The 15,462-nt window shown below is 44.3% G+C and overlaps 1 pseudogene; it reads right to left on the bottom strand.

The window, feature by feature from the left end:
• Window positions 1-459: 459 nt before the first annotated feature.
• Window positions 460-15,462, bottom strand: part of LOC123450244 — a 29,649-nt pseudogene continuing 14,646 nt past the window's right edge.

Here is a 15,462-nt window from a genome sequence, read left to right as displayed (position 1 = left end):
CAAGAAGTGATAAATATCAACATGAAAACATGATGCAAAATGGACGTATCAGCGTCCTTTGGAGTTGCCGCGAGGGGAGCCACCACCGCGACGACCCCTGCCACGGGAGAAGCCACGAGAGCCACCGCCACAACCCCTGGAAGCTGAGTTTGCTGACGACTTGAAGCCGCCGCTGGAGCCGTGGTATTGTGCCATGCGCTGGTCAAAATTACTAAGCATAGCTAAGAGCTCGTTAAGAGTTACCAAAGTGACGCGAGCGTCCAAGGCCGAGACCAGGGGTTGATAATCTTGATCAAGCCCGTGGATGATGTAGGATATGAGCTTGTCGTCCTGGATGGCCTTGCCGGCTGCTGCAAGTTCATCAGTGAAGCCACGCATGGCGGCGAAGTAGGAGGCCACCGATTGGTTTCCCTTCTGCGCGTTGATCAGTGCAGTCCGGATGTTGTTGACGCGACTCAGTTACTGGGACGAGTACAGCGCCGTGGTGACCGTGTTCACCGTGACGAGCACCTCTTTGGAGAGGTTTTGGAGCAGGTAGCCAAGGACCTGCTGGTCCTCCCTCATCCAGATTGGATGAAGGGGATTTGGCTCAGAGGACTCCTTCCCGGCAGTGTCCTTGCTGCTTAGGACTTTTGCCGGTTCGGGTGTTGTGCCGTCGTCGTAGTGGTAGATGCCGGTGCCCCGCAGCTGTAGCATAATCTGGGTTCCCCACAAAACATAGTTGGTGTGGGAGAGTTTCTCCAGAACCCCTCCAGTGAACAACGGCTGATGGGAGGAGGAAGACATGGCGGCAGCGCACTTGGGTGGAGGTGGACTAGCTAGGTTTGATGGAGGAAGATTGCTCTGTATACCATGTGCGGGATGGCAGAAACTTCTTAGCCATCTTGGTTGACACGTTACATGTTTATATAGAGAGGTTCCGAGCCCAGACATGCGTACAAGTTGTTAGAGAGATATGCTAGAGATATAGATTGAGGAAGAAGTAAACAAGAGATAGGAAAAGATAAAAGGTTACATGAGTATCTATCTAGTCTAACTACTCCTAGCTTCGGTTGAGAATATCTCCCTTGATGTACCGGTTCAAGACATTGTTTAACACCAGCCACCTCCTCCATGCTGAGGTGTTCACTTGGAGAGGACTTGGTGCAGCAAAGGCAAACATTCATCACAGAAAGTAAACAATGTACTCCAATATCCTTGGACGATGGAGCTTCTTCGCAAAGGTCCAACTCTTGTACCAGTTGTGGATCGACGATCTGCATCATCTTGTCAAGGAAGTTGACCTCTGCAAACTTTGCAATGCTGAATCCGTCCTTGAACATGCCATCTGTTGGGCTCTTCCGTATGAATATTTCAAGGAGAACGACCCCAAAGCTGTAAACATCTACAGCGGTAGAAACCTGACCACCCGATCCATATTCTGTAGATTGCACATATCGAGGGATCAGTTCAATCTCACACTTCTAAGTAAAACAGGAAGAAAAACACAGCGTAAAAAAATAGAAAAAATACCTGGAGCAACATATCCTCTCGTTCCCCTGATAGCAACCAAAGAAACTGATGTCGAGTCACCAAAGGATGATGACACAGGATAGACTTGCAACCTTGCAAGTCCAAAGTCTCCAACATGAGCTACCATGTCATTATCCAGAAGAATGTTGCTAGGTTTGAGATCACAATGAACAATACTTCCGTGGTGGTTATCGTGTAGGTACTCCATTGCATCTGCTACATCAACCACAATGCTTAACCTTTGAGCAAGTGAAAGGTAGCTCCGTTTTAAAGAGTTACCATTGTCTTCCATTGAGTATAACAAGTTATGTGAATCCCCTCCTCGCATGAACTCATACACTAGCGCCTTGAAATCATTTTCGCTAGAGCATGCAGTTGAAATACAGACTAGATTGCGGTGTCGCACATTTCTCAAAGCATTGCACTCTGCAATGAAGCTCCTCTGTGCTCCCCTTGTCTCTAAGCAAAATACTTTCACGGCAACCTCATTTTCTTCTTGAAGTATCTTGCCTCTATATACTGAACTGTATCTTCCCGTGCCAATCAAATTGGATACCAAGAATCCATCAGTTGCTCTAGCAAGATCCTTGTAAGAAACTTTGGGGAATTTACCATCAAATGAGAGCGAAGACATGGATCTTTTCAAATGGTTTTTCCTCTGCCAAAGTAACGCAAAGATTGCCATAGTAAGCAGTGAAAGCATGCAAGCGAGTGGGATCGCTACTTTGAGTATTACAGATAGCCTATGTTTAGATAAATCAGAAGACGTAACGAAACATGCAGGCAGGTGTAAGTCCGTTGTGTTAGGCATAATCTCGTAGGATTAACATGACTGGATCTAATGCCTAGCAATTAGACCACCTAATCATAACAAGTGAGAGAGAGAGATTAGGTTGTTACCACCAATGGTTGAGGCCATTGGTGTAGGCGATGCGATGTCCCATGCCTGCTCGATGCAGGCGTGATGCAGGCTCGGGGCAGACGATCGTAGCGGGAAGCGGCGTCCCTCCGGGCGCCATCGACACTGCCCTGGAACAAGGGCAGAGCTTGGTGATGGTCTCCCGTCGTGCAGCGTTCCCCCAGATCGGTTAGGGTTTTAGGGATGTAGGGAGCAGTAGTAGACCGTACGTGAATCAGATCTCGCATGCAGGTGTCGGCTGCACCCCACCCTTTTATGTGCGCTGGTGACAGGGGACCAAAACCACGTTGGTTAGGGTGCCCCCGATCAGGGCGCTTCTGTTGTGACGAGGGAACGTTCGTTGGATCGTGGCCCTCTCTTTCACGTTACTTTCTGTTTATCCTTTAGCTTTATTTTTTTCTTTCTTTTCTCTACAGCCCGTTGGGCCTTAGATCAAATACCAACATTCTCCCCCTTGATTGTTAGGCTCATTAACTTTTGTCCATTCTCTATAGGAATGATATACCAGAGCAAGGTGTTACAAGGACAAATGAAATGCCATTGAACCGCCATACTCATAACACTCATCCTATTTTGAAGCGGAATACATATTTCTTAATGGGGAGTGGTTATATTAGTGGTCCCATTATTCCAGAATCAAGAGGCTTCCAATAATCCCAATGCCGGCTACACGCTCACGAAATATATTGGGTGGTAAGCCTTTAGTGAGCGGATCCGCAAGCATACGTGTCATACTGATATGCTTAACATTAATAGTTTGATCATGGATTCTATGTTGAACAACACGATACTTTAGGTCAATGTGCCTGGTAGCAACACTTGACTTGTTGTTATTGGCATAGAAAATTGCGGGTTCATTTTCGCAGTACAATGTGAGTGGTTTGGAAATGTTGTCAACCACCTTAAGTCCGGGAAGGAAATTCTTTAGCCATACAGCCAGCCCAGTGGCCTCAAAACATGCTATAAATGCTGCATGCATCGTAGATGAGGCAACTATCGTTTGCTTGGAGCTTTTCCACGATATGGCTCCACCAGCGAGTGTGAATATATAACCTGACGTGGATTTCTTGCTATCCACACACCCGGCAAGATCATAGTCTGAGTAACCAATAACTTCCAGGTTATCGGACTTCTTATATGTAAGCATGAAATCTTTAGTACCTTGCATATAACGCAAGACTTTCTTTGCGGCCTTCCAGTGGTCTTGTCCTAGATTAGATTGGAATCTGCCAAGCATCCCGGTTACGAAAGCTAAGTCAGGGCGTGTACACACTTGAGTATACATGATGCTTCCGACAGCCGAAGCATAGGGAACCGACTTCATCTAATCAGTTTCATTTTGGTTCCTTGGGCATTGGAATGTCCCAAACTTATCACCCTTGACTATGGGAGCAGGTGTGGAAGAGCACTTATGCATATTGTATTTCTTTAGTACTCTCTCAAAGTATGCCTTCTGTAATAGTCCTATTGTTCCATTGGACCTATCTCGATGAATCTCAATGCCAAGGACATACGAGGCTTCACCGAGATCCTTCATGTCAAAATTCGAGGACAAAAATCTCTTGGTCTCTTGCAGCATATCCTTATCACTGCAAGCCAACATTATGTCATCCACATATAGGACTAAAATTGTGAACCTACTGCCTTTGAACTTAACGTATATGCAGTTGTCCACTTCATTTTCTTTAAAACCAAAAGTTCTAATAACCTTTTCGAACTTTAGTACGACTGTCTTGAAGCCTGTCTCAAGCCATATATGGATTTCTTTAAACGACATGCCATATGTTCTTTTCCTTCCATGACAAAACCTTTAGGTTGAGTCATGTAGACTTCTTCTTTTAAGTCACCATTCAAAAATGTCGTCTTGACATCCATTTGATGCAGCTCTAAATCATAATGAGCTACAAGTGCCATGACTATTTTGAAGGAATCCTTTGCCAACACAGGTGAGAAGGTTTCCTTATAATCGATCCCTTCTCTCTGTGTAAAACCCTTTGCTACAAGTGTCGCTTTGAACCTTTCAACGTTCCCTTTGGAGTCATATTTGGTTTCGTAGACCCATTTGCAGCCTACCCTTTTGGCTTCATCGGGAACTTCTACTAAGTCCCAAACATCATTGGAGCTCATAGATTTCAATTCATCTTCCATGGCAACCTTCCATTTGGACGTGTCTTCACTTTTAGTGGCTTCTTTATATGAGGTCGGATCTTGTGCCTTCCCAATGTCATTTTCATCCTCACACATGAAAGTGACATAATCATTTGGGATGGCCTTTTTCTTATCTCATTGCGATCTTCTCACGGGCTCATTAGTATGTGTGTTTCTTCTTGCCCGAGAAGGTTGAGGATTAACATTAGGTTGAGGATCATCATTTGGTTGGGAGTCCTCATCATGAGGAGGATCTTCATTATGTTGAGGCTCCTCGTCAGATTGAGGATCCACTTCAGGTTCGGGATCACCAGCAGGTGTCTTGTGCGTGATAATCATACGGATAAAGCTCTCTCGGATAGTCGGGGATGGGACATACACCCGCTTCTCCTCAAGATCAATTGCCCTAACCTCAGTGACTTCATTATCCTCAAAAAATACCTCTTGCCTGGTTTCCACAAACTTGGTGGTGTGACCTAGGCAATAAAAACGGTATCCTTTTCCTCTATGAGGGTACCCAATGAAAAAACAACTAATTGTCTTTGGGTCCAACTTCTTAATTTGTGGATTGAATACTTTAGCTTCAGCTGGGCAGCCCCACACACGCAAGTAATTCATGCTCGGTTTGTTTCCTGTCCACATCTCATAAGGTGTGCCCGGTGCTGACTTAGTTGGAGCAAGATTCAGGATGTGTGCAGCTCTTTTCAATGCCTCCATCCAAAGGCTTACTGGTAAGCTTGCATGACTAAGCATGCTTCGTACCATATCCATCAGAGTGTGGTTGCGACGCTCAGCTACTCCATTTTGCTGAGGTTCACCAAGCATTGAATATTGGGCAATAATTCCATTTTCAGCAAGATATTTAGCAAACGGTCCTGGAATTTGCCCATAAGGAGCATGCCTGCCATAATATTCTCCCCCGCGATCAGACCGTACTACTTTGATCTTTAGATCGAGTTGGTTTTCAACCTCTGCTTTATAAATCTTAAATTTGTCCAAAGCTTCGGACTGATCACGTATAGTGTAAATGTAGCCATAGCGAGAGAAATCATTCGTGAAGGTAATGAAGGAATCAAAACCATCCACAGATTTTACGTTAAAAGGTCCGCATATATCAGTATGTATAAGTTCAAGGACCCTTGTGGCTCTTACTGCTCCTTTCTTAATTGTTTTTACATACTTTCCCTTAATGCAGTCAATGCAATTGCCCGCGTCAGAGAAATCCTGTGGAGGAAGTATTTCTACTTTAATCAATCATTCCATTCTCCCCTTCGAAATGTGGCCTAAGCGACGGTGCCACAATTTCGAAGAAGGATTGGTACTTCTCTCATTTTTTCATGATTGCATACATTCACATTCAGCTCACACACATTCACACATATAGGATATTCGAAAAGATTCAACATATAGAGTTTGCCTCGTCGAACGGTGAGACCAATATCCTTATTACAATATTTTAAAAAACATTGTTTCTCCCCAAAAGAGCAATGAAAGCCATAATCATCTAAACATGAAACTGAAATCAAATTCCTACTTAATGTAGGTACATAAAAAACGTCCTTGAGCTGAAGTAGGAAACCAATGTGCAACTTCAAGGTGATGGAGCCCACAGCTTCAACTTCAGCCTCCTTTCCATTTGCGACATTAAGTCTTCTTGAACCCCTTCTTAGGGTATGGCTTGTACGGAATCCCTGTAAGGAATTAGCGACATGAACAGTCGCTCCTGAGTCAATCCACCATGTAGATTCAGAAAAATCAACATATAGAGATTCATCTACGAGAGTGATCTCATCCTTACCATTTTTATTCAGCCACTTAAGAAAACCAGGATAATCTGCCTTGACATGACCTGGCTCTTTGCAAAAGTTGCAAATCCTTTCTCCAGCGGCATTTTTGAGATTGAGTGGAGCAGCCGCTGGAGGAGCGGGACGTGAAGAGCTTGCCTCATTGCATTGCTAGGCTTTGGAGGAGTCCTTTTGAAAAACTGCTTTTTGTTGGGCACATTGTTGCAAGGAGCATTGTTCTCATGCTTCCTTTTTCCAGAGTTAACATGGAAAACTTGATCCTTTTGTTCACTTTTCATTCTCTCTTCTTCCTGAACACAATGTGCAATGAGCTCAGGTAGTTTCCATTTAGTTTCAAGAGAGTTATAATTTATCTTGAATGGATTGAACTGTGAGGGTAGTGACCTACAAACAAGGAGCACAAGAAGCTCTTCGTTCAAGTCACACTTCATGGTTTTAAGCTTTGTCGCGGCATTGCTCATACTTAATATGTGTTCCCTCACACTTCCTAGCCCATCATATTTTGCAAGCAGCTTGTGTAAAAGCTCATCAGCATACACTTTCTATGAGCCCTTAAATTGTTCTTCCACCGATTTCAAATATTCGGCGGCATTTTATTTAGTGGGAATGGCCCCCTTAATCTCAGTTGAGATGGAGAAGTTCATAATTAGGAGTGCCATTCTGTTCGACCTCTCCCACTGCTCAACTTTAGTGTCATAGGCTTTCTTAAGCTCAGCATACCCAGTGGCACCCTTTGGAGGTTCTTCTGGTTTACTTTCCCTAAGCGCGAGGTCAACCTCATGCCAACCCAAGTGCAATAACAACGAGTCCTTCCAAGTTTGGAAGTTGTTTCCTGTTAGTGGCTCGATGTTTTCGAAACCACGAGGACCGGAAGCTGTCATAATTTCAAAATATCATAAGTAAAGGAAAAAAACATCATAACTAAAATTAAATTGCAGGAAAATTAACATAGGTTGGTTGATCAATTTTCATGCAAAATTTAATTCCGAATTATATCACCGTTGGGCAGAAAAGAATAAGGAATTATATATATATATATATATATATATATATATATATATATATATATATATATATATATATAAGGTCACGCTATTCGTCACCCTGGGTGAGGAATAGCTATTCTTCACCCCCCCCCTCTATTTTTAATATCAATGCACCGTAATTTTACGTTCCATAAATTTTGTCTTATTTTATATGTAAAAATAGACCGTAAAAATATATAATCAACGTAAAAATATTTTATTTCATGTAAAATTACGAACATACAAAAATAGTGCAAAAAATACAAGAAATTCAATTTTTTTGTGGTCTTGTGACCTATGTTTTTGTTTTTCTTTTGTCAAATTTTACGTTGTGCATCAATATAAATGTAACTATTTGTATTTCAAAAGTAATTTTTTTGTAAATTGATCGTAAGATTATCTCGGATGAAGAATAAACTATTCTGCATCCTGGGTGATAAATAGAGTTTCTATATATATATATATATATATATATAAATATATATATATATATGTGTGTGTGTGTGTATATGAATCAGAATTGTAAAACAAGTTGGTTGTATTACGAAAAACATCACATTAATATGCCATAAATGACATAAACATTATTTTCATAAAGTTTTTCAAATAAAAATTTCTCGTTGGTTCCATTTTATTCAGAAAACTAAAACATAATTTTTCAACATTATTATTCTGTCAATATTCTATTTATAACAGTGCAAAATCTTTTAAAAATAATGTTGAGAAAATGCACTGAACAAAAAAAGAAAACAGAAATGCACATCTCCTTTAAAAACCCACGGCAGCCTATTAGGCTTCAAGTCCAGGCCTGTTAACAGGCCGAAAAAGCCCAGCTTGGAGCACCGCTCCAGCTGGTCCGTCCGATCGAGCGGACGGCGCCGATCTGCCGTGGTGGAGAGAAAACCGGGACGGGGGAAAACCCTAGCCCCAAATCTCTTTTTCCGATCTGCCTCACTCCCGAGCGGTAGCTCGTCCGCGACGGCGACGGCAAGACGCGGCCGCAGGGAGCACCGGCGAGGAGGGCCCGCACGGCGGCGACGGCAAGCACGCCGGAGAGGGCGACGCGGCAGCTGCGCTCGCCGGGGCAGCATGCAGGGGACTTCGTCGCGCGCTCCTCCGTCGAGTGTGGCTCCGGTGGCGCATTTCATCAGCGATGCGACGTGCAAGGCGGAGAGGCCATGCGACGCAGGCGCCCGTGAGCGCAGCGGGGCGGCTGTATCTTTCCGCACGCCGTCCCAAGGGCCAGCAGCGTTCCGGCCATGGATGCACGCACGACGGCGGCCGTGCGGATCCGATGGCCGGCGTTAACAGGTGAGCCCTGAACCGTCTATCCCCAAAAATCATACATCTGCATCTGATTTGGAATTTTGGCATGAACAAAATTGGGGAAAAACTAGGGTTTCAGAAAATGGGGAAATTGCTTGATTTGTTTGGAGCATTTGACTCCCCTCCTTCTATTTGCTTAATCATGATTCGGAAACAGTGCCTAAAGAGCAAAACTTAAAGCGGAAACGTGGCATAAACACATTAACAGACGTGATTTAATCGTTCTTAGGATAATTAGCACTGTCCCATGGCATTAAGACACCAATAATCATGAAATTAATCATAAACAGATCAATCTTAGGGATCGAATGTAGGCTTAACCGGCTCAAGATACCACCTAATCATAACAAGTGAGAGAGAGAGATTAGGTTCTTACCACCAATGGTTGAGGCCATTGGTGTCGGCGATGCGATATCCCGTGCCTGCTCGATGCAGGCGTGATGCAGGCTCCGGGCAGACGGTCGTAGCGGGAAGCGGCGTCCCTCTGGGCGCCACCGGCACTGCCCTGGAACAGGGGCAGACCTTGGTGATGGTCTTCCCGTCGTGCAGCGCTCCCCCAGATCGGTTAGGGTTTTAGGGATGTAGGGAGCAGTAGTAGACCGTACGTGAATCAGATCTCGCACGCAGATGCCGGCTACTCCCCACCCTTTTATGTACGCTAGTGACAGGGGATCAAAACCACGTTGGTTAGGGTGCCCCCGATCAGGACGCTTTTGTTGTGACGAGGAAACGTTCGTTGGATCGTGGCCCTCTCTTTCACGTTACTTTTTGTTTATCCTTTAGCTTATTTTTCTTTCTTTCTTTTCTCTACAGCCCGTTGGGCCTTAGATCAAATACTAACACGGTGCCCTACCGCAAAGTCCACTATTTCCGTAAATATGTGTGGTCATTGCTTTCTTGAATATTCCATGAATTGGAACCTTGCCCTCAAGATGGGAACGACAGATCTATTTTCTCAAGAAGTTGAAGGTTCCCAAGAGACGCTGGTACTAATCCGGTTAAGTTATTGTAAGACAAGTTGAGGACTTTTAGGCCAAATAGGTTGCCAAATGAATTGGGGATGTTGCCATTGAAAACGTTATTGTCCAACTCAATGTCTTCCATACTCTTGCAAGCACCCACAGTGCTTGGAATATCTCCAGATAACTTGTTGGCTGAAAGCAACAAAATCACGAGCTGCTTGGCGTTGCCCACTTCTGCAGGAAGTTGTCTGTGAAGGTTGTTGGATGACAATCCAATTTCCCGTATTGTTGGAATGCTTAAGATCCCTTGTGGTACCCTAGCATGAAGATTATTATTGGAAACGCTCAGTGTTGCAAACGATTCGAGGTTCCCCTAACTTGTTGGTATGTGCCCATTGAATTGGTTTGTGTCTAGAAGGAGTTCTATTAATTGGGATAAATTGGAAAGGGAGGAAGGAATGTTGCCTGTAAACATGTTGGTGGATAAGCTCAGTTTCTGCAAATTTTTGAAAGCTCCCAGCCAGTGTGGTACCACACCCTGTAAATCGATTGCAGTCCAATCCTAAAATGATCAGGTTCGGAAAGTTTGCTATGCCGGAAGGAAAGCTCCCTGCCAACCGATTTTGTCCCAGAAATAGATATTGCAGATGAATGGAAAGGTTACCCAACGAATTTGGCACCTGACCTTCTAGAAGATTACTTGCTAACGAGAGACCGTGTAGCTCAGTGCAGTTTGCTAAGCTACTCACAAAGTCCCATTCTTGCTTGTTGCGTGCTTGGAGCTTATTCATCTCAATATTTAATTTGTCAAGTTTGGAGAGTCTGCCAATGGAGCTAGGCACAACCCTGGTAAAATTATCTGTCGATATATCAAAGACACGCCGACCGAATGCGTTTACGAATGAATTGGGGATTTTTCCGATGAAATAAGTTCTGGGCTAACGAAAGTATCTGGAGATTAGGTAGAGAGTTACCGATGTCGGGAGGTACCTCGCCACTTTTAATATATTCGTGTTAAGCCCGAGGCCGATGAGACTAGAAAGATTGAGGATGGCTGGTGGAAACTTGCCTGCCAACAGATTACTACCCAGATAAAGAATCTCCAGCCCGCCCAACTCTGCAAGCTCGTCAGGGATGCTTCCTTCAATACGATTAAACACACAGCTGAGCATCCTCACTGCTGTGACATTGGTAATGGAAGGAGGGATGGTTATGTTAGGAATAAGCAACTTGTATTCCCATAAGGTCATAGGTCAATATGTATACATGTACAGGTGTGGAACATATGCAGGAAAACCCTTATACAACAGGATAAATACAAAGGGGTACATGACTTATATTATAACTCTAACACCCCCCTCAAACTCATGGTGGATGAACAACACTGAGTTTGGAGAGATAGAAGCCATGTTGCGCTCTAGTCTGGGCCTTCGTCGGGAAATCCGTCAACTGTAACTCGAAAGGCACATACTGAAAAAGCAATAACCTGATCTTGCACACCGGCGCGCACATAGAAAGCATCAACACCAATATGCTTGGTGAGCTCATGTTTCACACGATCGCGCGCAATGCTAATAGCACATGTACTGTCAGATAAAAGCAGAGTCGGTGTAGTGACAGAAACACCAAAATCCTGAAGTAACCACCGTAACCAAGTCACCTCTGTCGTCAAAAGGGTCATCGCTCGCAACTCAGCCTCTGCACTCGAACGGGAAACTGCGGTCTGTTTCTTCGTCTTCCAGGAAATGATAGAACCACCAAGAAAAACACAGTAAGCAGAAAGTAAACGGCGATCTGAAGGATCACTAGCCCACGTAGCATCCGAATAGGACTGAAGATGTAAAGAACTGGAGCGAGGAAAGAATAGACGGTGAGAGATCGTGCCTCGAAGATATCGGAGAACACGAAGGAGGTGACTATAGTGAACCGAGGTAGGAGCAGAGACGAACTGACTGAGAATATGAACCGGATAAGAGATATCCGGACGAGTGGCAGCTAGATAGACAAGGTTGCCAACAAGATGACGATAACGCGTCGGGTCAGGCAGGGGATCACCATCAGTATCACGAAGGTGAACATTGAGCTCCATGGGAGTCTCAACAATGCGCTCGTCAGTAAGAGGAGCACGAGCAAGAAGATCCTGGATATACTTTTCGTGGGATATAAAAAAGCCATCAGAGGTAGAAGAGACTTCAATCCCAAGAAAGTAGCGAAGAGGTCCAAGGTCAGACATAAGAAACTGCTCACTAAGACGGGCCTTTACAAAGGCAATATACTCGGGGTCATCACCAGTTATGATCATGTCATCCACATAGAGAAGAAGAAGAGTACGACCACGAGGAGAAAGGTGGACAAACAATGCTGGATCATGAGCACTTGCTAAAAAACCAGCGACGGTCACCATAGAGGCAAAACGCTCAAACCAGGCGAGGGGGGCTTGCTTAAGGCCATAGAGAGAGCGACGAAGACGACATACCATGCCATCAGAAACAGAATACCCAGGTGGTGGCTGCATGTATACCTCCTCATCATTAAGAAAGGCATTCTTAACATCAAGCTGAGATACAGACCAGTGACGTACAGAGGCCACAGCAAGAAGTGTACGAATAGTGGTCATATGGGCCACGGGGGCAAAAGTCTCGTCGTAATCACGACCATGCTCCTGCTGAAAACCACGAGCCACAAGACGAGATTTATAACGCTCAAGAGAACCATCCGAGCGAGTCTTAACCTTGTAGACCGACTTACATGTGATTGGACGGACAACAGGAGGAAGGGAAACAAGATCCCATGTACCACTGCGTTAAAGAGCAGCAATCTCCTCTGCCATCGCAAACTGCCAATCAAGATGAACAACACCTTGACGATAGGAAGTCGGCTCAAGAACAGCAGCACCACCGGTGGGAAATCCAAGGCGATCAACAGGCGGACGAGGGTGAGAACTGTTAGAGCATATATCTCCATATGTGGTTTTGGTAATAGATGACAATTCCTATGGACTAATGGTTGCCTTAAGTTATATTTATAGGATTTGTCCATAGGCACTTCTTGAAGTCCATCTGTTGGATTCAAGGAGTTTATATGATGACCAAGATGGTATTCAAGGTATTATCCAAAGAATGGTCATAGAGACACTAGGTTGATCAAGATCTCAAACAAAGAGTAAATCAAGATGATCAACACACAAAGCGTATAAGAGGTACCGAGAGCGATCAAGTGATCCCATGGTATGGTAAGCATTGTCCATTACGTGTTTGTGTACTAACCCATGGTCTTTGTGAGAGTCCTATGTGGGGGTTACGTGTGCTTCCGTGGGCTTGCGTCAAAAGGAAGATCGCATACAACCCATGAAGGATGACGTCAAGTGGTGATCGTCATCAAGATTGTGGTGTGCAAGTTCAAGTGGATCAGCACGAATATATCATTGAAACTATTGTTAATGATCATGTGTTGATAAGGACAAGCTCATGTGCTAACAAGGACAAGATCAAGATAAGCATTCCTGAGCACTACATGCTTGATTCTTGTGGATGTTCACATGGTGGACAAATGAAGATGAATACATAAGCTAGGCTTTCCACATTGTGTATGGGAGGGCTGATTGAAGACTTCATCATGTCTTGCTTTGAACTTGAGCCAAGAAGGAACAACAACATCAAGCTCAAGTGAACGGGCTAACTCAAAGGTATCAGATCCTTTGACGTTAGTGGTGCGGAGTGATGATCAGCGAATAAAAGTATACACTCAAGTATGGATCATCAGTACCCCTTTTATGATTCTTGAGTCTTTAGGGATCCCGCACTATTAAGAGGGGATCACAGGTTTTGCGATGAACTTGCTCAAACTACATCTCTACTTTTCTGCTCATACCACATCTCCACTGCTCTGCTGTTATCTGAAAACAGAACCAATGCCTCGGACATCTGGCTTTCTCCGGACGTCCGAGGTATGGACGCCCGACCACTTCGGAAATCCGGAACCTTACACCATAAGAAATTTGAGTCAAATAACTCGGACTTCCGGCCTCCTCCTGACGTCCGAGGGTCGGACGTCCGGCTTCCTCCGGACGTCCGGTCCCTGTTTGACTACACAGTGGTTCGTGATATATATACATCCCTCGGACGACCGACCCTTGTCGGACGTCCGACCCCTTGTGGGAGTCCGGACATCAAAGAACTGCCGGATGTCCGACCACTGTCAGACTTAAGTGACCCCAACGGTCACTTTCCCTTCTCCACTATAAATACCCCCCCCTTCCACTTCGTGAGAGGGTGCCCAACACAGCCATATCCTCATAAGAACACATTTCTACCTCACACACATTTGCTCACACCAAATCTTAGATCCGAAGAGCATTTGTGAGCCCCTTTGAGAGTTGTTCCAATCAAAAGATAGATTGTCTCCCTCTCCTCCTCTCAACCCAAGCTATTTGAGATTTGAGCAAGTTTTGAGCATTCCCCGTGATCTTGTTACTCTTGGAGGTTGGAGACTCCTAGGCGGTAGGAGTTCTTCGGAGAGGAATCAATTCGTGTGATTTCCCCCGGAAAAGTTTGTGAGGGTTTGGAAGCCACCTCAAAGGCTTACCACTAGTGGTTGAGAAACGCCTTCGTGGTGTTATCTCAAAGGGAGAATAGGGTGAGCCTTCGTGGCGTTGGTGTACCTTCGTGGTAACATCCACCTCTCTAACGGTGACTAGCTTCCCTCCAAGGAAGTGAACATCGGGATACATCTTTGTCTCAGTGACCTTGGATATCCTTAACCCTAACTCCTTACTTGTGGTTTACTTGTGTTACTTGAGCATACATACATTGCATATTGTTTGTGCTCATTATATTGTGTTGGCTATTTCTTTGTACAAGATTAATCGTTCAAGCATACCCTCTATATCCACACGTTCACACTTGCTGCTTTTGATATATCGTGTGCTATAGTGTGATCTAGTATCTTGTGTCGTTCACCTACTTGTCGTGTGATATAGCTCAAGTAAGTTTGTGTAACTTACTTGTGCTTGTTAGTAACCGTGTTGTGTCCATCTTGGTAGATCGTGTTATTGGTGCACGTTGCGGTGCCTATTGCATTTAGGATTTGTGCTTGAAAAGTATCCTCTTAGTTTATTTCCGCATTAGGTTTAAGCCAAATCCGAAGAAGTTTTTAAATAGCCTATTCACCCCCCCCCTCTAGGCGTCATCGTGGTCCTTTCAATTGGTATCAGAGCAAGGTCTCTCTTTAATTAGGTTTCGCGACCTAGAGAGTAACGATGTCGACTATTGGATTAGTGCACAGTGACACCTTTGACATTTATGGCACAAATTATACCCTATGGAGAATTCGTATGCTTCATCACTTTCGGGCCATGGGCCCAAATACTTTACGAATTGTTCTTGTAGGGGTTACCGACAAAAAGGATGATGCATCTTCATCTACTAATGAAATGTATTTTGATTGTGAGGCTTTTCTTGCCATTCATCGAACCATAATTCCTGAAGTGTTTAAGTCTATCTCGACTTGCAAGTCAGCTCATGAAGTTTGGACTAAACTTGAAGATATATATGGTGGGTCCAATCTTGATGAAGACGATATTATATATGATGAAGGAGTTGGTGCATGAGCTCTTCACTCTTTTCGATCATAAAGAGTCCACCACTACTTCCATATCCGATTGCTTGGACACCTCAGCATCTTCAATCTCACAAGGTAATGACATGATGACTGAAGAAATATATGTTGATGAAAATGGCATAGCCTCTATGGACGCGAGCATATCT

This window comes from Hordeum vulgare, chromosome 4H (assembly GCF_904849725.1).
Source record: "Hordeum vulgare subsp. vulgare chromosome 4H, MorexV3_pseudomolecules_assembly, whole genome shotgun sequence".
NCBI lineage: Eukaryota > Viridiplantae > Streptophyta > Magnoliopsida > Poales > Poaceae > Hordeum > Hordeum vulgare.
Note: the sequence above shows the minus strand (reverse complement) of the source record. Positions and strands in the feature narration are given on the sequence as shown.